The following is a 27,743-nucleotide window of genomic DNA, read 5'->3' as shown; positions in this document are numbered from 1 at the left end:
ACATTATTGAGGTTATCTGGGATGCTTTGCAACGTACTGTTCGGAAGAGAACTCCACCCCCTTGGTCTCTTAGGATTTATGTACAGCCCTGCAGAATTCATAGTGTCAATTCCCTTCAGACATGACCGAGCGGTTCTAGGCGCTTCAGTCCGGTACCGCGCGACCGCTACGATCGCAGTTTCGAATCCTGCCTCGGGCGTGGATGTGTGTGATGTCCTTAGGTTAGTTAGGTTTAAGTAGTTCTAAGTTCTAGGGGACTGATGACCTCAGATGTTAAGTCCCACAGTGCTCAGAGCCATTGGAACCCTTCAGACATTAGTCTAGAGTCCATACCACGTCGTGTCGCCGCACTTCCGTGTGCATCGCGATATTAGGCAGGTACACTAGTTTCTTTGGCTCTTCAGAGTTTATCATGTGACTTCTTGTCATAACAATGTGCAAGATTCATATACAAAGGCGCTCATATATTCTGAATACGTGGAGGTATAGAAGGTTTAGATTAAGTAAATAACAGGCGTAGTGTCATTTGTTCCTTCGAGGCTAAGGTAAGGTATCCTTTCTGCTTTTACTGGTATTCATATTTGTTTTCTCCTTTGATACGTGAATATTCCGATGTACTGGTGTTCCCTAATCATTATTTTCTTATTCACGCGAATCTTTCACATAAAATGCTTACACCTACCTTGTCTGCAGGGCGCACGATCCGTGCCTCTGACTTGCCTTGAAAGTTCAAAGAAAGGCAGCACGTTTTGTATTATCGCGAAATATGGGAGAGAGTGTCACAGAAATGATACAGGATTTGGGCTGGAAATCATTAAAAGAAAGGCGTTTTTCGTTGCGACGGAATCTTCTCATGCAATCCCATTCACCAACTTTTTCCTCCGAATGCGAAAATATTTTGTTGACACCGACCTATACAGGAAGGGACGATCACCACAATAAAATAAGGGAAATCAGAGCTCGTACCGAAAGATATAGTTGTCCATTCTTTTCGCGCGCTATTCGAGATTGGAATAATAGAGAATTGTGAAGGTGGTTCGATGAACCCTCTGCCAGGCACTTAAATGTGATTTGCAGAGTATCCATGTAGATGTAGATATAGAATCACACACTCCCTTAATAGACAATGGAACGTGCAAGGCATCATTTCCACCACCTTCATTATTAAAAATTTACTTAATTAACTAATTAGGGTGTGATTTCCTTCAGGAGTACTTGCTATTCACAATCATTTGAGTATAGGGTTCGTACTCAAGGAACCCCTGGCAACAAAATAACTTGTTTATTTAGTATCCATTTAGAGTACAAGTATTTCAGTTAAACGTCAGATAACTGTCCACATGCCCCAAAGTCTCCTTCGCTTAAATCATGTGTGGTACTGGGTGAAGTACTGTTATTCTACTTGTTACTGTTTGGTCATTTATCTCGTTGTTATCAACAACAGATGGTTCACCTGAACCCAAGTTTTCTGTGCCTGTTTCATACGGGAACTGTTGAAATGCTTTCTGTAAATCGGTATCGAGTTTGTTAACAGTCTTATCCTCCCCTTCTGTCACTGTCCTTCAGCAAGGTGAGTGTGCTGTTGCTCTACTACCTTTCCTGCAAGCGTAGTATCACTGTCAATAACCTAACTTCAGCATGATCGTTTCATTTTTGCATTTCATTACTGATGCTTTTCTTTTTTAACTTAGGAAAGCCCACATCCATCGTTGTCTTTTTTACTTAATATGGCAAATCACCGTATGAGTTGTGTAACTCTGACATGCTAGCTTGCACCAGAGATACCACCAGCGCTAAGGTATCGTGCTCTGTCTGCTAAACTATTTTGTTTTAGGGCAAGCTCATCTAACCAATGAGCGTTTTTCTTCTGCTCATCTACAAGATCGGGAAATGTTTCGTCAAACTTGAAGTGTAGCTTTTGCTCAATACATGAAAATTCTGTCCTTAAACTGAAAAATTTCTGGTCACAGTTACGTAACATTTGTTCCAACTGCTTAGACGATTTTTTCAAACTGCTTAGGCATGTGCTCAAGATATTGTACGCCAAGAACGTCACCCCTACATGCCGATAAGACTTGATTTCATACTCTTTGTGCTCGTTCCTTTTCAGTGGGTACTTCCTGTGGACTAGGAAAAATATGTGATTCACTTAAATCATTATGATAAAAGTTATCGCGGGCCTCGATTCAAACGTCCAGTTGTCATAAGTTATCATTGTATCAACTACCCTCGACAAATCATTCTTCGTTCTTTGTGTTGAGTTTAAGATTCGGTTCTACTTCGGTGCTTTGTTGTATCTCGGCAATTTCCATTGACGACACGATATCAATTACCTTTACATTAATTTCATAGGACTGCATTATTTCGTCAGGTTTTTCCGTAATGTTGTTTACTTCCATAATAAAATTCTTCTATACTTACTAAGGATACGACATATTATTGTAAGTATGAGTATTTTGGTGGCAAGATGATTTCTGTCTACACCTGAAATGTAACAACAATAAATGGCTACGCCACCTGTCACACTATAATACACTAAGTGAAACTGTCAGCAGGAAAGAAAGAAAAACTGTTTTCCTAAAAGTACTAAAAACAGACTCCCAACAGAGTTCTACAGTACAATTGATATACTTTACAACAGTGATAAATTAACTTCTGTTTGTTATTACTCAGAAAATAGCTTTCGTGTAGAAACTTCCATAATGCTCATGAGAAGAAGCTCAAATTGCATAACATAAAGTTCGTGATACTTTATATGATAGCACGTTCTTAATGACCAATGAGCTACAATATGATGTAATTCTTAATAATAATTATTCCATGACACGGAACGTTTATGCTCAAAGCTCTTATAATGTTTTCTGGATTTAACAAAAGTAAAGTTTAAAATTTTACTATTTGTTTTCTCCTCTGGCATACTTATTACGATCTGACCTTTCAGTGTTCGCCAAAACGAAACATTTTACTTCAGACGTTAGCCTTTAGTAGGCGTTTAATTTTCAACGAAATACTATATTCGATCAATATAACCAACATACATGGACATAATACAGTATTCATTTGGTAGTGGTCTGTCAAGGCTTGGTGTAACGTCGTATCTCCGTCAGTGTTGCATCTTAGACACAAATACACAGTCCAGATACATTAATGTAACAGCTGCTTGCGATGTGCAATAACCATTCAGAGCAGGCAGGTGGCAGCACTAGCAGTGGAGGGTATACAGGGTGAAAAGTATTTAAACCGACAAACTCTGGGAGGTTGTAGAGGACATCAAAACAAATATTTTTCCCTAATGTCATTTTTTCCTATGAGGAGTATTTAAACTGGTGGAGGCCGTATTACGCTCGTCAGACGCCGTATTACGATCTTCAGTTGTTAGAGGGCGTATTACGCTCTTCAGTTGTAGGCAACTGCCGTCCACCAGTGTAGTAGTGCATTGTCTCTGTTTACTAATGGAGCGATGCACCTGGAGTTAGTACACTGATATGGTTGGTGCGTACTACGTAGCGCACCACAACGGACGAGCTGCACAGACGGTATATCAACAACAATATCCTAATCGCCGTATCCCGCATCATACGACCTTTGCTGCTGTGTACCAACGTCTGCGTGAGACCCGGTCATTTAGCAGATTACCTGGGCAGGGACGCTGTCGCACGGTAAGAACGCTGCAATGTGAGGAAGCTGTCTTGCAGCATGTGGAGTGCGGTTCTTCGTTAATGTGTGGGTCGGTGTTTAATTGGGCCGTATCTGCTACCTAGGCTATTAAATGGTAGGCACTATAACAATTTTCTCGCCAGAGCATTACCAGAATTGCTAGAAGACGTCCAGCTCCATACAAGACAACGGATGTGGTTCCAACATGACGGGGCGCCGGCACATTTCGGTCGTCGTTGCCTGAAACGTGGATTGGCAGAGGTGGTCCTGTACCATGGCCTGCTCGATCCCCAGATATGTCCCCTTTCTTGTGTGGGGCTTGATGCGTAACCTGTTTACGCAACTCCTGTTGCATCAGAAGAGGATCTGGTTGCCCGGATAGTATCAGCAGCAGGAACAATTCAGGATACTGCTGGGGTTGTTGCCCGTGTCAGACAGAACATGGTTCAAATGGCTCTGAGCGCTGTGGGACTTAACTGCTGAGGTCATCAGTCCCCTAGAACTTAGAACTACTTAAACCTAACTGACCTAAGGACATCACACACATCCATGCCCGAAGCAGGATTCGAAACTGCGACCGTAGCGGTCGCGCTTTTCCAGACTGTAGCGCCTAGAACCGCTCGGGACAGAACATGATCCGATGGTGTAACCTTTGCTTGCGTGTCAATGTAGGCATTTTTGAAAATCTAATGTAACTGAAATTGGGTTGTGTTAATGTGTTGTCTGTGGTCATAATAAAAGCGGAAAAGTGTTTGTTGGTTTAATTAATTTGCAACCAGAGAAATCTTCTACCGATTTAAATACTCGTCATAGTAAATAATGTCATTAGGGAAAAATATTTGTTTTGATGTCCCCTACAACCTCCCAGAGTTTGTCGGTTTAAATACTTTTCACCCTGTATAAAGCGTGTCGGGGGACGCGGAAAACGTTTCACTCGTTGTCATAATGCGGAAACGGAGCGATTCATGTGACGTCCAAAAGGGTATAAACATTGGCTTTCGGACTAAGGATGGAAACATTTTAGAACTCACTAAGTTTGTAAACTGTTCGCATGCCGCCGTTATTAAATTGTACGGTACACGGCAAAAGGACTCTAACCAATACCGGCGCCAAGGCAATGTGGTGCACCACGAACCATAGATGACAGGGGGTGAACGATGGCTGCGGAGGCGTGTGCTGGCGAACAGACGTGCGACTATTGAGCAAGTAATAACCCATATGAATATAGGAGCTACCAACAGCGTCTCCTCAATGACCGTTCATCGAACGTTGCTGTGAATGGGCCTCCGAAGCAGATGCTTGCCTCTTGGACCCACGATGCCTGCTATTCATCGGCGACGAAGGCTGGAATTTTCTCGTCAGTACAGCAACTGGACGTCCATGAGTGGCGACAGGTGGTCTTGTCAGATGAATCACATTTTATGCTCCATAGCCAGATAACCGTTGGCGTGTATGGCGTGGAACACTTGAAACACACTGCCAGAATCGTCGGAAGGGTCCAAGCCGGAGGGCATTACTTTGGTGATCTCGTAATTCTGGAAGACACAATAGATCAACAGAAATATGCAGAACCTTTGTGCCTCCTGTACGCCATTTCTCTTTCCTCGGCTTGATGGCATCTACCAACAGGACAATGCAACGTGTCACACAGCTCGTAGTGTATATGCGTGTAGCATCAGGATGAGTTTAACGTACTCCCACGAGCACCATACTCCCTGTATGTATGTACATGTAGCGTCAGTATGAGTTTAACATACTCCCACGACCACTAAACTCCCCGTATGTATGTACGTGTAGCGTCAGGATGAGTTTACCGTGCTCCCATGACCACTAAACCCCCCGTATGTAAGTGGTTGTAGCGTCAGGATGAGTTTATCATATTCCCACGACCACTTAACTTCCCATATGTATGTGGGTGTAGCGTCAGGATGAGTTTACCATACTACCACGACTACTAAACTTCCCGTATGTATATGTGGGTAGCGTCAGGATCAGTTTACCGTACTTCCACGACCACTTAACTCCTCGTTGTATATGCGTGAGTTTACCGTACTCCCACGACCACTAAACTCCCCGTATTTATGTGCGTGTAGGGTCAGGATGAGTTTACCGTACTCCCACGAGCACTAAACTCCCCAGGTTTAACCCCAATCGAGAATCTATGGGGTTACCTCGATAGGGCTGTTCGCGCCATGGATCCTCAACTGAGAAACCTATCGTAGCTGGGCACTGCACTGGAGTCGGCATGGCTCCATATCCCTGTCAGAATTTTCCATAACTTCCTTGACTCTCTTACTGCTTCAAAAGTTTTTCAGGCTTTTGACAGGTGGTGACATTAGTGTGACTGGACGTGTATTATTAATACAGCCACAATAGTGGTAGCTAATTACTTTAGCAGCTAAAGTCAAAATAAAATGAAAGAAAAGGAAATATAATATACAGTAAATTATATTGAATAATTACACAACTAGAGACGTTTCGGGAGAATAAGAAGAAGCTAGTCTCAAATAAACTGCACATGGCTCTGGAAAACTGAAACGTGTACACTTTGTGTTCAAGTTTGAAACATCCTTCCTTAGGGGGTGCCTACTTCGTACACATATGTTTTCTCCAAATTTCATGTCTCTATGCCTATTTGATTAGATTGGGTGTTGATTCCTTTGACTGTTCGTCGTCACACCATCCAGAACTACTTTAATACACCGTTCTCCCTTTTAGACTTTATATATTACAACTTCTGCCCCAAGGAGATGCTCCGATAAATAATAAAAGTTCACACTAAATTTAATGTGCCTAGGATCAAAACTTTTAGGCTATATATCGAGATGGCAAAAAAATTTGAATCACCATTGAACTCTCTTAAATGTTGAATTTAAAACGGAGAAATCTTCGTAAGTGGCGACCACGTCAGACCAAGAAAATTCCCTCCAAATTTCTAAGTGCACGCTGCACGTTGTCAAGCCAGTACATAAGCTTCTCCTTTTATACATATACACCGCTGGACAAAAAACGTGAAGCATCCATAACGGGAGCTGATTAGAAGGTGTGTGATGTTATTGGAGTGATTACAAAGTCAAATCAAATTTACAAAGAACTCTGCAGTACGAGTCCACTTATCAGTATGTCGTTGCACCCCCTCTGGGCTGGATTTATCCACTGATTCCTTAAGGAACGGTGTCATAACGCCTTTGTAACCTATTCTGAGGCAAGATGACTTGCAACTGTTGTAAGAGGTCACTGATATCCTGAGAACAGGCCCTTGGACTGAGTTGATGCCCACAGTGGTCCCATACAAGTTCAGTTGCAGGACAGGTCTGGGGATCCTCTTGGTCACGAGAGTACCTCAACATCACACAGACTGTCCATAGAGGCCGGTGCTATGTGAGGACCAGCATTGTCCTGTTGAAAAATGGTACCGCGATACTGCCGCATGAGAGGTAATACCTGACAACGTAAGACGCCCGTGACAAACCGTTGTACCATCAGAGTTCCCTCGACCACTTCTAGTCGAGGCTCCCCACGTCGTGCCATAAGAAGTAACACCGCTGAGCTTCTCCAAAAATTGGGAGGATGGGACCTCTCCACAAGTCTCCACCATACTCGATGATGATCCTCATCCAGGGTACTGGAGGACTGTGATTCACAACTGAACTCAATACGGTGCCACTAATCGGCAGTCCATGCCTCCTGATCACGGCACCACAACTTTTGTGTTGTGTTAACGGCAGCCTATGCACAGAATAATAATTCCCAATCTGGCTGCTGCTATTCTCGGAACCATGTTGCAAAATGACACAGAATGTTGCAGGGAGTCCACTAATTGTTCTCGGTTGGCAGACACTTTTATGAAGAGATTACGCTGTGCTTGGTGCACAATTCGTCGGTCCCCCTTTATGGTAAATGAGCGTCTGGTGCCATTCGCCGGGAGGCCCCTTACGGGGCAGGTCCGGCCGCCTTGGTGCAGGTCTTATTACATTCGATGCCACATTGCGGATGGGGATGAAATGATGATGAAGACAACACAACACCCAGTCCCTGAGCAGAGAAAATCCCTGACTCAGCCGGGAATCGAACCCGGGCCGTAGGACGGCAATCCGTCACGCTGACCACTCAGCTCTCGGGACGGACCCCCCTTGTGGTGATCAGACGGGGTCGACTGGAACCGCGACGACGAGTCTGCCTGTCCTCACGATCCCATACAGTCCAACATCGGGCCACTACCACATCCGAACATGCCCCACAAATCTGAATAACACACGACTGGAGCAGCTGGCCCGATGGAGACCCAAAATTAGGCCCTTTTCAAAATCTGCCCTGTGCTTATAGCATTCTCTCAAATGAGTAACCGGCATTTCCGTTTCTTTCACGGCGATCACTCAACATCTAGTAACAACACCAAACAGGAACAACACTAATGACTCTGGTATATGAAGATGATACCATCTTCATATAGTTAAAGCTAACCGGCCATTGAGCTTCTTCTGTGCTGGATGCACACGCCTTGCCTGAACTCTTACGGGACTCGGTAAGATTGTCTGCCGCTAGTAATGAGTGTAATGGGCAGGGACACTACGAATGTAGTGTGTGGACGTTTACTTTGGAATGTGGGTCTCACGGGGAGCTTGTAAGGGATAAATCGCTCCAGTCGCACTATTCTGTGCCCTCAGTGGCTCAGATGGATAGAGCGTCTGACATGCAAGAAGGAGATCCCGGGTTCGAGTCCCGGTCAGGGCACACATTTTCAACTGTCCCCGTTGATGTATATAAACGTCTGTCGACAGACAATGACTCTGGTGGTCATTCTACCTGTCACAGAGAATGGCGGTCATAAAAAAGTCTGAAAAGTTTGTAGGGTTGTTTACGGTAAGTTGCGATAAGAAATAATTGTTAAGGAAAACATTCGATACGTTGTGTTTTTTCCAATTTAATTAGCACAAAAGTAGCCAGTCAGATCGCTGCGCACAAAATTTCATGCAACGTGCAAGAGACAGTGTTGCCAAAAGTGTTCTTCAGTTGGTTTCCTCAAACCGAACAATCTACACTCCTGGAAATTGAAATAAGAACACCGTGAATTCATTGTCCCAGGAAAGGGAAACTTTATTGACACATTCCTGGGATCAGATACATCACATGATCACACTGACAGAACCACAGGCACATAGACACAGGCAACAGAGCATGCACAATGTCGGCACTAGTACAGTGTATATCCACCTTTCGCAGCAATGCAGGCTGCTATTCTCCCATGGAGACGATCGTAGAGATGCTGGATGTAGTCCTGTGGAACGGCTTGCCATGCCATTTCCACCTGGCGCCTTAGTTGGACCAGCGTTCGTGCTGGACGTGCAGACCGCGTGAGACGACGCTTCATCCAGTCCCAAACATGCTCAATGGAGGACAGATCCGGAGATCTTGCTGGCCAGGGTAGTTGACTTACACCTAGAGCACGTTGGGTGGCACGGGATACATGCGGACGTGCATTGTCCTGTTGGAACAGCAAGTTCCCTTGCCGGTCTAGGAATGGTAGAACGATGGGTTCGATGACGGTTTGGATGTACCGTGCACTATTCAGTGTCCCCTCGACGATTACCAGTGGTGTACGGCCAGTGTAGGAGATCGCTCCCCACACCATGATGCCGGATGTTGGCCCTGTGTACCTCGGTCGTATGCAGTCCTGATTGTGGCGCTCACCTGCACGGCGCCAAACACGCATACGACCATCATTGGCACCAAGGCAGAAGCGACCTTCATCGCTGAAGACGACACGTCTCCATTCGTCCCTCCATTCACGCCTGTCGCGACACCACTGGAGGCGGGCTGCACGATGTTGGGGCGTGAGCGGAAGACGGCCTAACGGTGTGCGGGACCGTAGCCCAGCTTCATGGAGACGGTTGCGAATGGTCCTCGCCGATACCGCAGGAGCAACAGTGTCCCTAATTTGCTGGGAAGTGGCGGTGCGGTCCCCTACGGCACTGCGTAGGATCCTACGGTCTTGGCGTGCCTCCGTGCGTCGCTGCGGTCCGGTCCCAGGTCGACGGGCACGTGCACCTTCCGCCGACCACTGGCGACAACATCGATGTACTGTGGAGACCTCACGTCCCACGTGTTGAGCAATTCGGCGGTACGTCCACCCCGCCTCCCGCATGCCCACTATACGCCCTCGCTCAAAGTCCGTCAACTGCACATAAGGTTCACGTCCACGCTGTCGCGGCATGCTACCAGTGTTAAAGACTGCGATGGAGCTCCGTGTGCCACGGCAAACTGGCTGACACTGACGGCGGCGGTGCACAAATGCTGCGCAGCTGGCGCCATTCGACGGCCAACACCGCGGTTCCTGGTGTGTCCGCTGTGCCGTGCGTGTGATCATTGCTTGTACAGCCCTCTCGCAGTGTCCGGAGCAAGTATGGTGGGTCTGACACACCGGTGTCAATGTGTTCTTTTTTCCATTTCCAGGAGTGTAATTTAAATTGGAAATTTGTGGTAAGGTCTTATGGGACCAAACTGCTGAAGTCATCGGTCCCTAAGCCTACACACTAGTTAATATAAGTTAAACAAACTTACGCTAAGGACAACACACATACCGATGCCCGAGTGATGACTCAAACCTCAGACGGAAGGAGCCGCGCCAAGGGGTAAATAATGGACCCACAGATGTCCGTGCACTGCCGCATTTCAGTTGGCTTGAGCTTTGGCGCGCGATTCGCTAACGTCAATGCTAATTAAAACGTAAATGGCGCAACGCATCGAATTTTTTTTCTTAACAGGTATTTCCTAGCGCAACCTGACATGCAGTACCATTACGAGCTTTTCAGACCGTTTTTCACTACCTTGCATACCAGCCATTAGTGTGCACACGAGTATGGAATCACACTGACATGCGACCATGTCTGCTGCGAGCTACACTTCCTTTGTAAGGCAGTCTAGACTGATAAGAAAGTTGTAGAGTTGGAGTATGAAAACAAACAAGTCGAAAAACTATTATTCCTAGAGAGTTCTAGTCATGGTTCAAAAAATGGTTCAAATGGCTCTGAGCACATGGGACTCAACTGCTGTGGTCATAAGTCCCCTAGAACTTAGAACTACTTAAACCTAACTAACCTAAGGACATCACACACATCCATGCCCGAGGCAGGATTCGAACCTGCGACCGTAGCGGTCGTGCGGTTCCAGACTGTAGCGCCTTTTAACCGCTCGGCCACTCTGACCGGCTAGTCATGGTTGGTCATTTGGTTGATTCGGAGGTGGGGACCAAACAGCGAGATCATCGGTCTCATCGGATTAGGGAAGGAGGGCGAAGGAAGTTGGCTGTGCACTTCCACAGGAACCATCCCGGCATTTACCTGAAGCGATTTAGGGAAATCACAGGAAACCTAAGTCAGGAAGGCCGGACGCGGGTTTGAACCGAGTTCCTCCCGAGTGCGATTCCAGTGTGCTAACCACTGCGCTATCTCGCTCGGTTCTAGTCATACCGGTCAATTACAACTGCTGCTACGCCCTCCTTTCACCATAGGTGTAGAAGCCACATAACGACCACCTTTGCAGTCCAACACAGCTGCAGTCGAAAGTCACTAACGCCGTTCAATACGTTCTGATTTTATAGCTTGTGGAGCAATTACTATTTTCCCAGACTCCCCAACGGAAGACTGCAAGGAGGTCACCAGAAACAACTTTAGTGTCGATATCTCGTAAAAGAACCGTTCTCTAACTGCAGCGCTGTTGACGATGATGGCTGCGGTGGGAGGAAGCGAGGTACACACAGCGTCCTTCGCGTCTGATATACGCCCTGCGCTGGTAATTCGAAAGTACTGGAAATACTAAGTAAAATTATTTCCGCGTGTTCTCGTGAGGCTTGCCTTGAGCAGATAACATCTCGGCTGGCGAGAATCTCGCGTATGGCTCTGTCAGAAAAATGCTATGCAAATGTGTCTTTCAAATTCATCGGTTTCTGTTCACATTCATTTGCACCAGTCGCCCTGAAGCATATGTGGGTAATACGACTAACAGGATTACTTTTGAAAATGAGGACGTATATCGACGAGGCTTAGCTGTAGAACAGCTTCTGTGTGAGAAACGTACACCAAAGGCTGTGGGTTCGACACCCGATTTTTCGAGGCACTTACGCCGATTTTTAATACAAAAGAAAGATGCTAATTCTCAAGTCTTTCAAACACTGCATTATTTTGTCCGGCTTTTTATTACTGCGCCTTTCCCTCACACAACCAACATAATGTCCTGAGGAAGATCACTTTATGTTTTAGGCAATAGCATAATGCAAAGAAAACTCAGTATTGCTCAATGCAGCCAATTCCGTGATACCTTACTACGTGCATATTTTCTAGCATCTGAAAGTTTTATTCCTTACCATTTAGTCGCTTTTCTTTCTCCGCTACTTATAAAGCTCTAGAATCAATTTCAGCCTTCGCAGAAGTATTGGACAGCCTGGTTATTTCGATAAAGAGTCATCCGTAAATTCATTTTCTTGTCGCTTTATAGGTAAAGCAGTGCTCCCTGATGTAAATATCGGCGCCAAACTTCAGAAAGACTATTTTAGTTGAGTTACAACACTATATTTTTCAACAGTGTGAGCCAATATCAAGATTACAGTGGCAATTACTGACGGAGTTTGCTGATTTTTGCGTAAACACGCAACCGGGATCTTCTTTCGTTGGTCCGCATTTTAGGCAGTATACAATATTGATCATATTTTCAACTTAGAATAACTGGTTGTGATGGTTTCCATCTATTCCTTTCTAGATTTTTCTCAGCTGCCAGATTCGCACATGGGTAGTATTCTTGATCATATTCATGTCTGGATTTGAAAAACAAATCTAGCAACGGGAAAATCTTTCGTTCTACAGTAAAGTGCATGCTCTATTGCAACCGGCCGCCTCGCAGATTAAAACAGTGTGTCACACTGGGACTCGAACCTGAAACCCTGCGTTTAGCGCTTAATGCTCTGAAAAGCTGAGCTCTCCAGGACTGGTAGCTCAGTTACTGAGAGCATTAGCCACGAAAGTTAATGTTCCGAGTTCGGACACCTGTCTGGTACAAATTTTAATTTCCAGTCATTTTAATTATCTTCCTGCAAATAAAATGAAAGGCTCAGTTTCCGGTTCTCCACATTTCAATATGCACTTACGTTGCCTAACAAAATGCTTTGTGTCCTCAGATGTTTCTTTCAGTTTGTATTTGTGCTCATCGCCTACGTAATAAAGTTTCATACTTGGACTAGATTATGAACGTTATATTATCGGTTCCCACAGATGATGCTTTATAAAAAAAGCGAAAAGTAACTGATGTAAAACACTCTTTAATTATAGTAAACTTAAGTCGAAAAATCAATACTAATTGATTTGAAACAGAATTTAAATGTGTCTAATGGCATTAGGAGCAATACTAGGCTTACTAAAAACTAACAGCAGCAGTAGAAGCATTTCAACTACTGATACTCCTGTTGCTGCTAATACCAATAATAATAATAATAGTAGTAGTAGTAGTAGTAATGACAGTAGAAGTGACTAATGAATTAAATGATGTAGAAATACTGAGAGTTTCTAAGAAGGCGATAGAGTGCACCAGCTACGGACTCTGGGAAACGATGGAAGTTCGGTAAGATAGGAAAGTCCTTAGTTGAAACAGGGTGAGTGATGCGAACAGGAGAAAGGAAACATTAATATATTTTTGAAGCTGATCTTACTCTGATCTCGTACATAGTCAGGAAGGTCATTCCAGAGTCGGATAATTGCTAATGAAAAGTACTTAGAGAAGGTATCTGAGTGATGGAATGGGACAGAAAGACGTCTCAATCTGATGGGACTGAGTATTGCTTACACAAGTTCGTTAAGAGAGAGGAGAGATAATTGGGCTCTCGTTTCTTATGAGAATGAAATATGAAAGAAACTGGCCAATATTGGCACGAAGTAGCCTTTGCCACGCATTGTACAATCGCTTTTGGAGTGCATGAGCAGTAAATATGTACTTCATGTGAATTTGGCACAGAATAAATGGGAAATATGTGTGATTCTTCTTCGGCGTGACGTTTTTATCAAGTTCACGTACTAAATAGTGCCATGTGATATAAACGGTGAAACCTTCCTAGTGTTCCAAAATCAACTTACGTAACTGTACCAACAGAACAAAAAATCATCAAACGTCGCTCCAATGTGGACACACACACACAGAAAATCGCAACTGTGCGAATTTCAAAAATGAAATTAATGTACGTTTAAATTGTTTATTTACCTAAAGTACGAGGAAGATCCCAACTAACGTGTAGCGAGTAAGCAAAAGATGGTATACGTGGTGAGCAGAGGCCATCTTTGCTTTGAAAAATAAATTCATAAAGATGAATTCAGCTCAGCTTTACGAAACGCCAGAGGGCTATATAGCCTAATTCTCCTACTAAAGAAGAAATGAGAGCCATGTAGAATGTTTCTAGATAGCAATGTGTTTATTACTCTTTGTGAACCGTTTCGGTCATAGATTTCATTAGAGTAAAGTAAAACCAGAAGCATAGATATAATGTATGACATCAACGTCACGTTAGAATAGTTGCTGACGGGGTACATTAAATCCATGTTTCATGTTTTAGTTTGATTTGATGATGACTATGTCGGAAACGCCTCATAAGGAACAATAAATACGTTGCGACCTAAATAAAATCTGTGTGCAGGTGTTTATTTTTCCAGGTGAAAGGTAACTGTTATACAAGAAATATGTGCTGTGAGCTGCAATTTCAGTACCAAGACTTAAAAACGTTCTCCTTGATGTACCAGCTGAACACATGGGCAATAAAAGTTAACCGACAAAAGCTGTTTCTTTAATAGTGTTTTGTCGCAAGAGATATGAAGTACGTTGGCTACGCCTTCCCACTGGACAATTCTCCACAACAGGCACGGGGCACTCTGAGAAACGAGTTTCTCAGTGCCATAAAGCTGATTGTATTTTGAAATGGAACGACCTTACCAAGGCCATAAGCGGAATAGGTCGGAAGGATTTCCAGGTGTGACGGAAGTGAAACAAATGTAATAAACTTCCTACACCCGACAAAATTCCGCCACTGTCTCCGGAGCGACACTTCAGCGTCTCCCACGTGACGTCCACGTGCCACTTGCACTACATCCTCCTTAGTTTCGCAAACAGGCGACAGTGAATTTCTTGTTATAAACTCTAGTTTACTCTTTCCTTTTATGATCTGTTGATCATATCCACTGAAGACTAGAAATCTACTCTGTAGGAATCAGCATGGGTTTCGAAAAAGACGGTCGTGTGAAACCCAGCTCGCGCTATTCGTCCACGAGACTCAGAGGGCCATAGACACGGGTTCACAGGTAGATGCCGTGTTTCTTGACTTCCGCAAGGCGTTCGATACAGTTCCCCACAGTCGTTTAATGAACAAAGTTTGAGCATATGGACTATCAGACCAATTGTGTGATTGGATTGAAGAGTTGCTAGACAACAGAACGCAGCATATCATTCTCAGTGGAGAGAAGTCTTCCGAAGTAAGAGTGATTTCAGGTGTGCCGCAGGGGAGTGTCATAGGACCGTTGCTATTCACAATATACATAAATGACCTTGTGGATGACATTGGAAGTTCACTGAGGCTTTTTGCAGATGATGCTGTGGTGTATCGAGAGGTTGTAACAATGGAAAATTGTACTGAAATGCAGGAGGATCTGCAGCGAATTGATGCATGGTGCAGGGAATGGCAATTCAATCTCAATGTAGAAAAGTGTAATGTCCTGCGAATACATAGAAAGATAGATCCCTTGTCATTTAGCTACAAAATAGCAGGTCAGCAACAGGAAGCAGTTAATTCCATAAATTATCTGGGAGTACGCATTAGGAGTGATTTAAAATGGAATGATCATATAAAGTTGATCGTCGGAAAGCAGATGCCAGTCTGAGATTCATTGGAAGAATCCTAAGGAAATGCAATCCGAAAACAAAGGAAGTAAGTTACAGTACGCTTGTTCGCCCACTGCTTGAATACTGCTCAGCAGTGTGGGATCCGTACCAGATAGGGTTGATAGAAGAGATAGAGAGGATCCAACGGAGAGCAGCGCGCTTCGTTACAGGATCATTTAGTAATCGCGAAAGCGTTACGGAGATGATAGATAAACTCCAGTGGAAGACTCTGCAGGAGAGACGCTCAGTAGCTCGGTACGGGCTGTTGTTAAAGTTTCGAGAACATCCCTTCACCGAAGAGTCAAGCAGTATATTGCTCCCTCCTACGTATACCTCGCGAGGAGACCATGAGGATAAAATCAGAGAGATTAGAGCCCACACAGAAGCATACCGACAATCCTTCTTTCCACGAACAATACGAGACTGGAATAGAAGGGAGAACCGATAGGTACTCAGGGTACCCTCCGCCACACACCGTCTGGTGGCTTGCGGAGTGTGGATGTAGATGTAGTAGATGTAGATATGAAACACGTCAATAAGCCAAATAATACGAAAGATTTAATTCGCAAAAACATGGGTACGTCATGATCATTTACATAATTTCTCTAATCTTAATCTACAACAAAATTTATTGAATGTATCCCCACAGCGTACAGGTATTATCTTCTCAGATTTTCATATACGGAACAGAAGGAGCTGTCACAAAGAAATGATTTCAGTTTGTTTTTAAATATGCTTTCATTATCCATCAGCGCCCTTAACTTACAAGGTAACAGGTCAATTTATCCCTTGTTGTGTAGAAGTACTACTTTTTCTCCCTGGTTTATACGAAGAATTACAAAAGCACATACCCCATTACGTGACTGTAGGCAGTCCTAGGGCGTATGTTATCTTTGACAATCAGCCGTCTTAATATTCTCGAAGAATTAGAAGACGGTATTTAGATTGTGACTTTAGCAATATCAGCAGCCGAAATTCGACGAATGTTTGACAATATTTTCTGTAGGTGTCATGCTGCTCTTTCGGCAAAAGGACGTCATACTGAGCACCTGCTGTGAGTGAAGGTAAGCATTATTTAGTCGCATTGCGTCTTAGTTCATCATCAACAGAGAGAAGAAGCGTTGATCGTTATCAGCAGCTGCCGGGGGAACTAACCAGCGCACGCCACGTGCGAACTGCGGCAATGCTCTGGCATTGGTAAAACACGATATATTTAATTTAATTTCATTGTACTAAACACGACTGATAGTTTGAAGAAAATATCTACGGTGGTGTCCGTCACTGAATGGTACTTTGTACGAAGTCGTACAGGTCGAACCACTGCGTAATAAACTAACCGAAATGGCTGGGAAGGTATCCGCTAGAGACCTGACAGAGAGAAGAATGACTGATTCACCACAAAGGATTAATTACATAAACACATAAGAGATAGTTAAGTAACACAGAGCATCAGTAGGACTTTCATCCAAAGATAACTACTGAACCGCAGTCACCTGTATTTAGCAGCCGCGATGTAAGTACGTGATGGAGTAATAGGCGCTAGGGTGTACCAAAGCCCTGGGCTGTCCACAGCTACGGTCCAGCAAGCAAGGAGACTGGATATTCAACGCAGTGCTGCCTAAGTCGTTTCTGCAGTTATGGAGGCAACTTCAGTGCCTGGGAACGCGTGGCACTGATGTCGGAACATAGTGGGACTGCGATAACGTAAATAAATGTACGTATAGATTGCGAAATACAGAAATTACAAGTGGCCTTTTTATTCTGGTCAGTTTACCGGATTCCACAAACATTGTGTTAGTGTCGCAGACAGCAGTTTTCAGTTTCATCTTATAGTTGTGGTATTATGATTAGTATGATCAGGAATATTATTAACGATGTTCTGTAAGTTCTCTCTGAAGCTCTCCACCACCACGGCTCCTGACCCATGTGGTCTGTACAAGCATCCGATTACCGGTTTTGAGCGACCTTTGATACTTAACTTCATCCACATTAAATCACAGCCGGTATCCCTGGTAAGCTCGGTAGATAGTCTAGAGCTCCTTACTGCGATAAATAGGCCATCGCCATTGGCGACAAATCTAACCTTAAGATAAATATTCCAATCTGAACTTAAGATTTCGTTGCTATTCTCTTCCGGTATCAACCAAATTCCTGTTCCTGTATTATAACCTTCAATAAGCGATACTAATTGTTATTGAGGCCGATAAAGGCAACTCCACTGCTGTCTTTTACAAAAATAAATACAAGGCTAAAATTGTTAATTTTTTGACAGAAAACAAAATTATTGAATTTAACCATGATCCAACTGCCAAATCCCTGAAAAAAAAATTAAAGAAAATGCTTAGCCAATGTAACTTCCTCCTATCTGATAAACAAATTAAAAGTTGCACAGAGATCCATTGTTAACTCAATATACTTGTCATAGATACTACTCAAATTATAAGAAAGAACCTTATCAAACACGAAATATTGACTATACCAGAGATTTCAGAACTGGCCGATCAACTTGAATTAGTATTGTCCCACAACTACTTCTCATTTAACTATAAAATATACGAGCAGAAAGAAGGTTTCGCTATGGGTAACAACTTGTCAAGCCTCCTGACTGACATATTCATCAACCACTGAAAAGACAAATTTTTTGAAGGGAAAAATAAACTTGCCGCGTTTATTACAAAAGATATTTGGATGACACTCTTCCCCTATTTGTTGGCACAACAGATTTACTTGATGAACTTCTCACATTATTCAGGTCCCTCCACAATAAAATAAAATTCACAGTTGAACATGAACCTGACCATTCCATAAATTTCTTAGACCTCACAGTTGTTAATGAACAGCAAGAACTCGATTTTTACATTTACAGAAAAGCAACATACACTGATATGACAATGGATGAAGCATAACAGCATCCAAACATACAAGAGTATGCTGCATTTAGATCTATGTTGAACAGCTCATACGCGCGGGATTAGCCGAGTGGTCTCAGGCGCTGCAGTCACGGACTGTGCGGCTGGTCCCGGCGGAGGTTCGAGTCCTCCCTCGGGCATTGGTGTGTGTGTGTTTGTCCTTAGGATACTTTAGGTTAAGTAGTGATGACCTTAGCAGTTAAGTCCCATAAAATTTCACACACATTTAACCTTTTTTTTAAAAACGGGGCGTACACATTACCATTAAACCCCAAAGCACTAATACAAGATTGAGCCCCCACGGCTCGAATGCATCGTGCATCTTAATAAAACCACGATTTGTGGCTGAAGGTGGTTGTTCTTTGTTATTATTAATTCTGAGACCTTTCCTTGCAAGCTGCTACAGTTTATTAATACCAAATGCGTATCATCACACAATCCAACATCGAGCCACTGTGACATACGAATGCCGCTCAAATCCAGATATCGCACCATGCGACCAGCCAGCCGTATGGACACTCAAAATGAGGCTCATTTCAAACTCTGTCAGGTGTTCATACCGCTGTCTCACATGAAGACGCGTCATCTCCTTCCTTTGACAGTGGTCACTCAGCATCTAGGTCCACGCTCCTTATACAGGGTGTTACAAAAAGGTACGGCCAAACTTTCAGGAAACATTCCTCACACACAAATAAAGAAAAGATGTTATGTGGACATGTGTCCGGAAACGCTTAATTTCCACGTTAGAGCTCATTTTAGTTTCGTCAGTATGTACTGTACTTCCTCGATTCACCGCCAGTTGGCACAATTGAAGGAAGGTAATGTTGACTTCGGTGCTTGTTTTGACATGCGACTCATTGCTCTACAGTACTAGCATCAAGCACATCAGTACGCAGCATTAACAGGTTAGTGTTCATCACGAACGTGGATTTGCAGTCAGTGCAATGTTCACAAATGCGGAGTTCGCAGATGCCCATTTGATGTATGGATTAGCACGGGGCAATAGCCGTGGCGCGGTACGTTTGTATCGAGACAGATTTCCAGAATGCAGGTGTCCCGACAGGAAGACGTTCGAAGCAATTGATCGGCGTCTTAGGGAGCACAGAACATTCCAGCCTATGACTCGCGACTAGGGAAGACCTAGAACGACAAGGACACCTGCAATGGACGAGGCAATTCTTCGTGCAGTTGACGATAACCCCAATGTCAGCGTCAGAGAAGTTGCTGCTGTACGAGGTAACGTTGACCACGTCAGTGTATGGAGAGTGCTACGGGAGAACCAGTTGTTTCCGTACCATATACAGCGTGTCCAGGCACTATCAGCAGCTGATTGGCCTCCACAGGTACACTTCTGCGAATGGTTCATCCAGCAATGTGTCAATCCTCATTTCAGTGCAAAAATTCTCTTTACGGATGAGGCTACATTCCAACGTGATCAAATTGTAAATTTTCACAATCAACATATGTGGGATGACGAGAATCCGCACGCAATTGTGCAATCACGTCATCAACACAGATTTTCTGTGAACGTTTGGGCAGACATTGATGGTGATGTCTTGATTGGGCCCCATGTTCTTCCACCTACGCTAAATGGAGCACGTCATCATGATTTCACACGGGATACTCTACCTGTGCTGCTAGAACATGTGCCTTTACAAGTACGACATAACATTTGGTTCATGCACAATGGAGCTCCTGCACATTTCAGTAGAAGTGTTCGTACGCTTCTCAACAACAGATTCGGTGACCGATGGATTGGTAGAGGCGGACCAATTCCATGGCCTCCACTCTCTCCTGACATCAACCCTCTTGACTTTCATTAGTGGTGGCATTTGAAAGCTCTTGTCTACGCAACCCCGGTACCAAATGTAGAGACTCTCCGTGCTCGTATTGTGGACGGCTGTGATACAATACGCCATTCTCCAGTCCAGGGCTGCATCAGCGCATCAGGGATTCCATGCGACGGGGGGTGGATGCATGTATCCTCGCTAACGGAGGACATTTTGAACATTTCCTGTAACAAAGTGTTTGAAGTCACGCTAGTACGTTCTGTTGCTGTGTGTTTCCATTCCATGATTAATGTGATTTGAAGAGAAGTAATAAAATGAGCTCTAACATGGAAAGTAAGCGTTTTCAGACACATGTCCACATAACATATTTTCTTTCATTGTGTGTGAGGAATGTTTCCTGAAAGTTTGGCCGTATCTTTTTGTAACACCCTGTATTTCGTAGCAGGCCTGCTAACAGTACTGATCACGAAAAACGTTATGTACTCTGGTGTCCTTTCCACCCGTCACAGAGAACTGCAGCTCTGATCATTTACACAATCACTGATGGTGTGTACAAGTTACATCGACATCTGACCACGTCACCTTTGTGCTTCACTTCTTTTTGTCAGGCAGTGTAATCATTAAGCGCAATTCATTAGTTAAAATCCACAGTGAAAACAGCCAGCACATTTACTCCCGCACGGTGGTAGTTAATGTTACAGCAGGTGCAAAAAATTTGCATTTCACGTGTACCGTATCACACGCGACGGAAGTTGAGGGGAAGAATTGGCACTCTCGTCGCTACGGCGCGTACTGCAGGTGTTTTCCAGTGGCGAGATGAGGCAAAGTGCAGGCGGAGGGAGAGTGCGGAGCATAGCGCCGACACGCCCTGGGCTCGGCCGGGCCTGAGGGCAATTAGGAAGCCTCGCAATCATAGCGGAGTGCGCCAGGCGTCCCCGACGCCACACGGAAAGCCGAGTTATTATTCGGCCATCGCGGCGATGAGGACCGCGCCAGCCCCTGCCCCGCGACTCCACGTGATGTGATGTGATGTGATGTGATGAAGAGTGCGCGCGCGCCCGCCGCGCTCCAGACTAAAGTATTTTTTTTCTTCTCTCCGGTTTCTCTTGTCCTCGGTCCGCTGTCGCATTGTCCCGTCGCTGAAAAGCGCCAAGTGGGAGAAACCACACGCACTGTGAGCGTCGCAGCTGTAGCGGGGAACGCCGAGTTTCGTGCTCGGATAAATGTCGCCTTCCTGGCATTCGAGGGACGTCTTCATCAGCAAGACTAGACAACTCACATTATAAAAAGCTGTTGCTCGAAGAATGTTTTATACTTTACACTCTAGTGCAAGGCTCGGTAAGCCTCGTATTTCGTATTATGGTGCCTTTGAGTGGGTAGAATTTTTTTTTTTTTTTTGTCAGATTGGTATGGTGCGTCCTCCGCGACTCCTTCTCCTGCCCCATCGTGGTAGTATACTGAACTTGTTGGAGGTATTTCATTTCTGTCTGCCCCCACAGACTTTGCCTCTACATTTCCTCTAGTATCGTGTCATTCCCCTTATCCTACAATCTTGTACTTTCTTCTAATCAGTACTTTGCAAATATTTCTAACCTCCATCTTTTGGTTTGCATCTTCTTGTATTGGCCGTGATTGCAGCTAAAAATTTTGGGATTCGAGGTCCGCCAGTTACGCAAAACACCGTTTTTCTCAGTACCCAAACATGTTTCGGCAGCACTGTGCCATCATCAGTGGGTTTTCGTTTATATTTATTCTGCAATGTGAACATTTTTGTTACATGATTATAAAATTATGTGCATTTTTAGTTCAAACAACAGACCGTTTCTTTTTGTTAATACCTACACATTTAGTGAGGATGAGTTTTCAGGACCACTTTTGTGTTAATTATTACAGGTAGCTTGTCATCTGCAACCAAACGATGTTGATGAGAAAGTTTTTTTGCTGAGAGTTAACATAGCTTCTAGAGTGTGATATAGTTTTTCGCGATGTTTTCGCGCCTATTTTCCTACTTACTTACGTTTTCGTGTGGCAAGCACTTACATTTTCCGCATTAAACAAAAATTTACAAAAATGGCTCTGAGCGCTATGGCACTTAACTGCTGAGTTCATCAGTCCCCTAGAAGTTAGAACTACTTAAACCTAACCAACCTAAGGACACCACACCCACCCATGCCCGAGGCAGAATCCGAACCTGCTACCGTAGCGTCGCGCGGTTCCAGACTGTAGCGCCTAGAACCGCTCGGCCACATCGGCCGGCTCTCCGCATCATGCTGAGATGTGATGCATCACGTTTTCGCGTGGCAAGCAGTTCCATTATCCGCATCATGCTGAGATATTGCGATGCATCACAACATTGCAGCATGACGCGAAGAATGGAACTGCTTGCCACGCGAAAACATGTAAAGGTATTTACAAAAAGAAACGATCTGTTGTTTGAACTAAAAATGCACATAATTTTATAATCGTGTATAAAAAATGTTCACATTGCAGAACACATAAAAACGTAAACCCACCGATGATGGCACAGTGGTGCCGAAACATGTATGGGTACCGAGAAAAACGGTGTTTAGCGTAACTGGCGGACCTCAGATCCCAAAAATTTCTAACCTAGTCGGCTCTGAGGAAGACCTCCTCTCAACTTACCAATGTAATCAGTTTTCAACATCTTTTTGTAACACGATTCTCTTTTTCCTCAACTTTGCAATAATCCATGATTCACTTTGATACAATGAAGTGCTCCAAACGTACAATACTTGCTATATCTTCGTCAAATTGATTTCTGTTTTTGATGCTAGTGGACTTCTTTTAGCGAGAAATGTCCTCTTTGTCTTTACTAGTGTGCTGTATCTTTCTTGCTTCGTCCGTCATGCGTCATTTTGCTTTCAAGGCAGCAGAATTCTTTCACGTCATCTGCTACATTGTCCACAATTTTAATGTAAGGCTTATTCCTAGTCTTATTTCTCCTACTCTTCATTATTTTCATATTTCTTTGGTTCACTTGTTCCAAATTCTTTGCTCGTCCGTCTGTTTATTCTATTCAGTACGATCTGTAATTTTTCCTCACATTCACAGACGGTAGCAATGTCAGGGAACATTATTGTTGAATTTCAATCCCACTCCCGAATCTTTATTTTACTTCTGCCACTGTTTCTTCGATTTACCATTGGAGAAATGCTACAACTTTGTCTTACGCACTTTTCAATGCTAACAGCAGCAGAGGATCAAATACGTAAAAAGATGAGAGCTAATAGAAATGCTTGGGTAACAGAAGAAATATTGAATTTAATTGATGAAAGGAGAAAATACAAAAATGCAGTAAATGAAGCAGGCAAAAAGGAATACAAACGTCTCAAAAATGAGATCGACAGGAAGTGCAAAACAGCTAAGCAGGGATGGCTAGAGGACAAATGTAAGGATGTAGAGGCATATATCACTAGGGGTGAGATATATACTGCCTACAGGAAAATTAAAGAGACATTTCAAAAAAAGAGAACCATTTGTATGAATATCAAGAGCTCAGATGGAAACCCAGTTCTAAGCAAAGAAGGGAAAGCAGAAAGATGGAAGGAGTACATAGAGGGTCTACACAAGCGCGGTGTACTTGAGGACAATAGTATAAAAATGGAAGACAATGTAGATGAAGACGAAATAGAAGATATGATACTGCGTGAAGAGTTTGACACAGCACTGAAAGACCTAAATCGAAACAAGGCGACCGGGAGTAGACAACATTCCATTAAATTGGTTCAAATGGCTCTCAGCACTATGGGACTTAACATCTAGGGTCATCAGTCCCCTACAACTTAGAACTACTTAAACCTAAATAACCTAAGGACATCACACAACACCCAGTCATCACGAGGCAAAGAAAATCCCTGACCCCGCCGGGAATCGAACCCGGGAACCCGAGGGCGGGTAGCGAGAACGCTACCGCACGACCACGAGCTGCGGACAACATTCCATGAGAACTACTGACAGCCTTAGGACAGCCAGTCCTGACAATACCATCTGGTGAGCAAGGTGTATGAGACAGGCGAAATACCCTCAGACTTCAAGCAGATATAGTAATTCCAATCCCAAAGAAGCAGGTGTTGACAGACGTGAAAATTATCGAACTATCAGTTTAATAAGTCATGGCTGAAAAATACTAACGCTAATTCCTTACAGACGAATGGAAAACCTGGAAGAAGCCCAAATCGGGGAAGATCAATTTGAATGCCGTAAAAATATTGAAACACGTGAGGCAATACCGACCCTACGACTTATCTTAGAAGACAGATTAAGGAAAGGCAAACCTACGTTTCTAGCATTTGTAAACTTAGAGAATGCTTTTGATAATATTGACTGGAATACTGTCTTTCGAATTCTGAAGGTGGAAGGAGTAAAATACAGGGAGCGACGGCGGGGTCAGGGATTTTCTCTGCCTCGTGATGGCTGGGTGTTGTGTGATGTCCTTAGGTCAGTTAGGTTTAAGTAGTTCTAAGTTCTAGGGGACTGATGACCATAGATGCTAAGTCCCATAGTGCTCAGAGCCATTTGAACAGGGAGCGAAAGACTATTTACAATTTGTACAGAAACCAGAAAGCAGTTATGAGAGTCGAGGGACATGAAAGGGATGCAGTGGTTGGAAAGAGAGTGAGTCAGGGTTGTAGCCGCTCCCCGATGCTATTCGATCTGTATATTGAGCAAGCAATAAAGGAAGCAAAAGAAAAATTCGGAGTAGGAATTAAAATCCATGGAGAAGAAATAAAAGCTATGAGGTTCGCCGACGACATTGTAATTCTGTCAAAGACAGCAAAGGAGCTGGAACAGCAGTTGAATGGAGTGGACAGTGTCTTCAAATTAGGATATAAGATGAACATCAACAAAAGCAAAACGAGGATAATGGAATTAGTCGAATTAAGTCGGGTGATGCTGAGGGAATTACATTAGGAAGTGAGACACTCAAAGTAGTGAAGGAGTTTTGTTATTTGGGGAGCAACATAACTGATGATAGTCGAAGTAGAGAGGATATAAAACGTAGACTGGCAATAGCAAGGAAAGCGTTTCCGAAGAAGAGAAAGAAATTTGTTAACATCGAGTAAAGATTTAAGTGTCAGAAAGTCGTTTCTGAAAGTATTTGTATGGAGTGTAGTCATGTATGGAAGTGAAACATGGACGAGAAATAGTTTGGACAAGAAGATAATAGAAGCTTTCGAAATGTGGTGCTACAGAAGGATGCTGAAGATTAGATGGGTAGATCACATAACTAATGAGGAAGTATTGACTAGAACTGGGGAGAAGAGAAATTTGTGGCACAACTTGACTAGAAGAAGGGATCGGTTGGTAGGACATGTTCTGAGGCATCAAGGGATCACCAATTTAGTATTGGAGGGCAGGGTGGAGGGTAAAAATCGTAGAGGGAGACCAAGAGATGAATACACTAAGAAGATTCAGAAGGATGTAGGTTGCAATAGGTACTGGGAGATGAAAAAGCTTGCACAGGATAGAGTAGCATGGAGAGCTGCATCAAACCAGTCTCTGGACTGAAGACCACAACAACGATAATGTTAACATTGCTGCCTTGACCTTCGTTCTTATAATTCTTTCTTGCTTCTTGTAGATATTGTGCATTAGCCATTTTTACCTACACTTTAAATGTATTCCCAATTGCGATTATGGGTAATTATTATCCATATGCCGCTTGTCAAAATACGTTAATAAACAATCGAATTAGATCGCTGCCCTCCTGAAGCAAGAAAAGGAACAAAGATCAGGTTTTAACTTTCCGTTGACGAAAAAGTCATTGTAGATGGAGAACAAGCTCAGCTGGGGAATACTAGTATATGAAAACGGTAATGCCCTTTTTAAGGAACCATTCAAGCATTTACCTTAAGCGATATAGGGATATCGCGGAACACCCACATCTGGATGGTTCAAAGTGGCTTCGAACCGCCAACGTTCCGAATACGATTCCATTGTGCTAACCACTGCGCGGCTTCCCTCAGTTTATTCTGTTGGAAACAGGACGCTTTGGTCACTGCGACGAATGGCGGGACTGCAAAAGTTATATGAGCAGGATGTCCTCACATCCTGTACTGGCCATCGGCGTGACCGTCGGTGTCACGACAGACAAGCAAACAACTCCGTTGGCGTGCAGTACATGGGCTCTTCGCGTTCTACTGTATAGACATTAATTCTATTCGGGGAAAACCAGGCTCCGACAATCTAACGAAGGCAACAACGTGCTGATACCGAGTCTCTACAGAGTACTGCGTTTCGTAATAGCGAATGGTCAGACCAGAACATAGCACATCACTTTTTAATCGATAACTAGTCAGCAGGTTAGCGACCAGAAGCACAGCCCAGCTATTGTGAGCGGAAGCCACTACACGTCACAGGACACATACACTACCGACCATTAAAATTGCTACACCAAGAATAAATGCAGATGATAAACGGGTATTCATTGGGCAAATACATTATACTAGAACTGACATGTGATTAAATTTTCATGCAGTTTGGGTGCATAGATCCTGAGAAATGAGTACCCAGAACAACCACCTCTGGCCGTGATAACGCCTTGATGCGCCATGGCATTGAGTCAAACAGAGCTTCGATGGCGTGTACAGGTACAGCTGCCCATGCAGCTTCAACACGATACTACAGTTCGTCAAGAGTAGTGACTGGCGTATTGTGACGAGCCAGTTGCTCGGCCACCACTGACCAGACGTTTTCAGTTGGTGAAAGATCTGGAGAATGTGCTGGCCAGGGCAGCAGTCGAACATTTTCCGTATCCAGAAAGGCCCGTACAGGACCTGCAACATGCGGCCGTGCATTAAGCTGCTGAAATGTAGGGTTTAGCAGGGATCGAATGAAGGGTAGAGCCACGGGTCGTACGTAGCACATCTGAAACGTAACGTCCAATGTTCAAAGTGCCGTCAATGCGAACAAGAGGTGACCGAGACGTGTAACCAATGGCACCACATACCATCACGCCGGGTAATATGCCAGTATGTCGATGACGAATACACGCTTTCAATGTGCGTTCACCGCGATGTCGCCAAACACGGATGCTGTAAACAGACTCTGGATTCATCCGAAAAAATGACTTTTTGTTATTTGTGCACCCAGGTTCATCGTTGGGTACACCATCGCAGGCGCTCCTGTCTGTGATGCAGCGTCAAGGGAACCGCAGTCATGGTCTGCGAGCTGATCGTTCATCTTGATGCAAACTTTGTCGAACTGTTCGTGCCGATGGTTGTTGTCTTGCAAACGTCCCCATCAGTTGACTCAGGGATCGAGACGTGGCTGCACGATCAGTTAAAGTCATGCAGATAAGATGCCTGTCATCTCGACTGCTAGTGATACAAGGCCATTGGGATCCAGCACGGCGTTCCGTATCAGTCTCCTGAGGAGGAGGAGGATATTAGTGTTTAACGTCCCGTCGACAACGAGGTCGTTAGAGACGGAGCGCAAGCTCGTGTTAGGGAAGGATGGG

The sequence above is a fragment of the Schistocerca americana genome, chromosome 5, assembly GCF_021461395.2.
Source record: "Schistocerca americana isolate TAMUIC-IGC-003095 chromosome 5, iqSchAmer2.1, whole genome shotgun sequence".
In the NCBI taxonomy this organism is placed as follows: domain Eukaryota; kingdom Metazoa; phylum Arthropoda; class Insecta; order Orthoptera; family Acrididae; genus Schistocerca; species Schistocerca americana.
Note: the sequence above shows the minus strand (reverse complement) of the source record.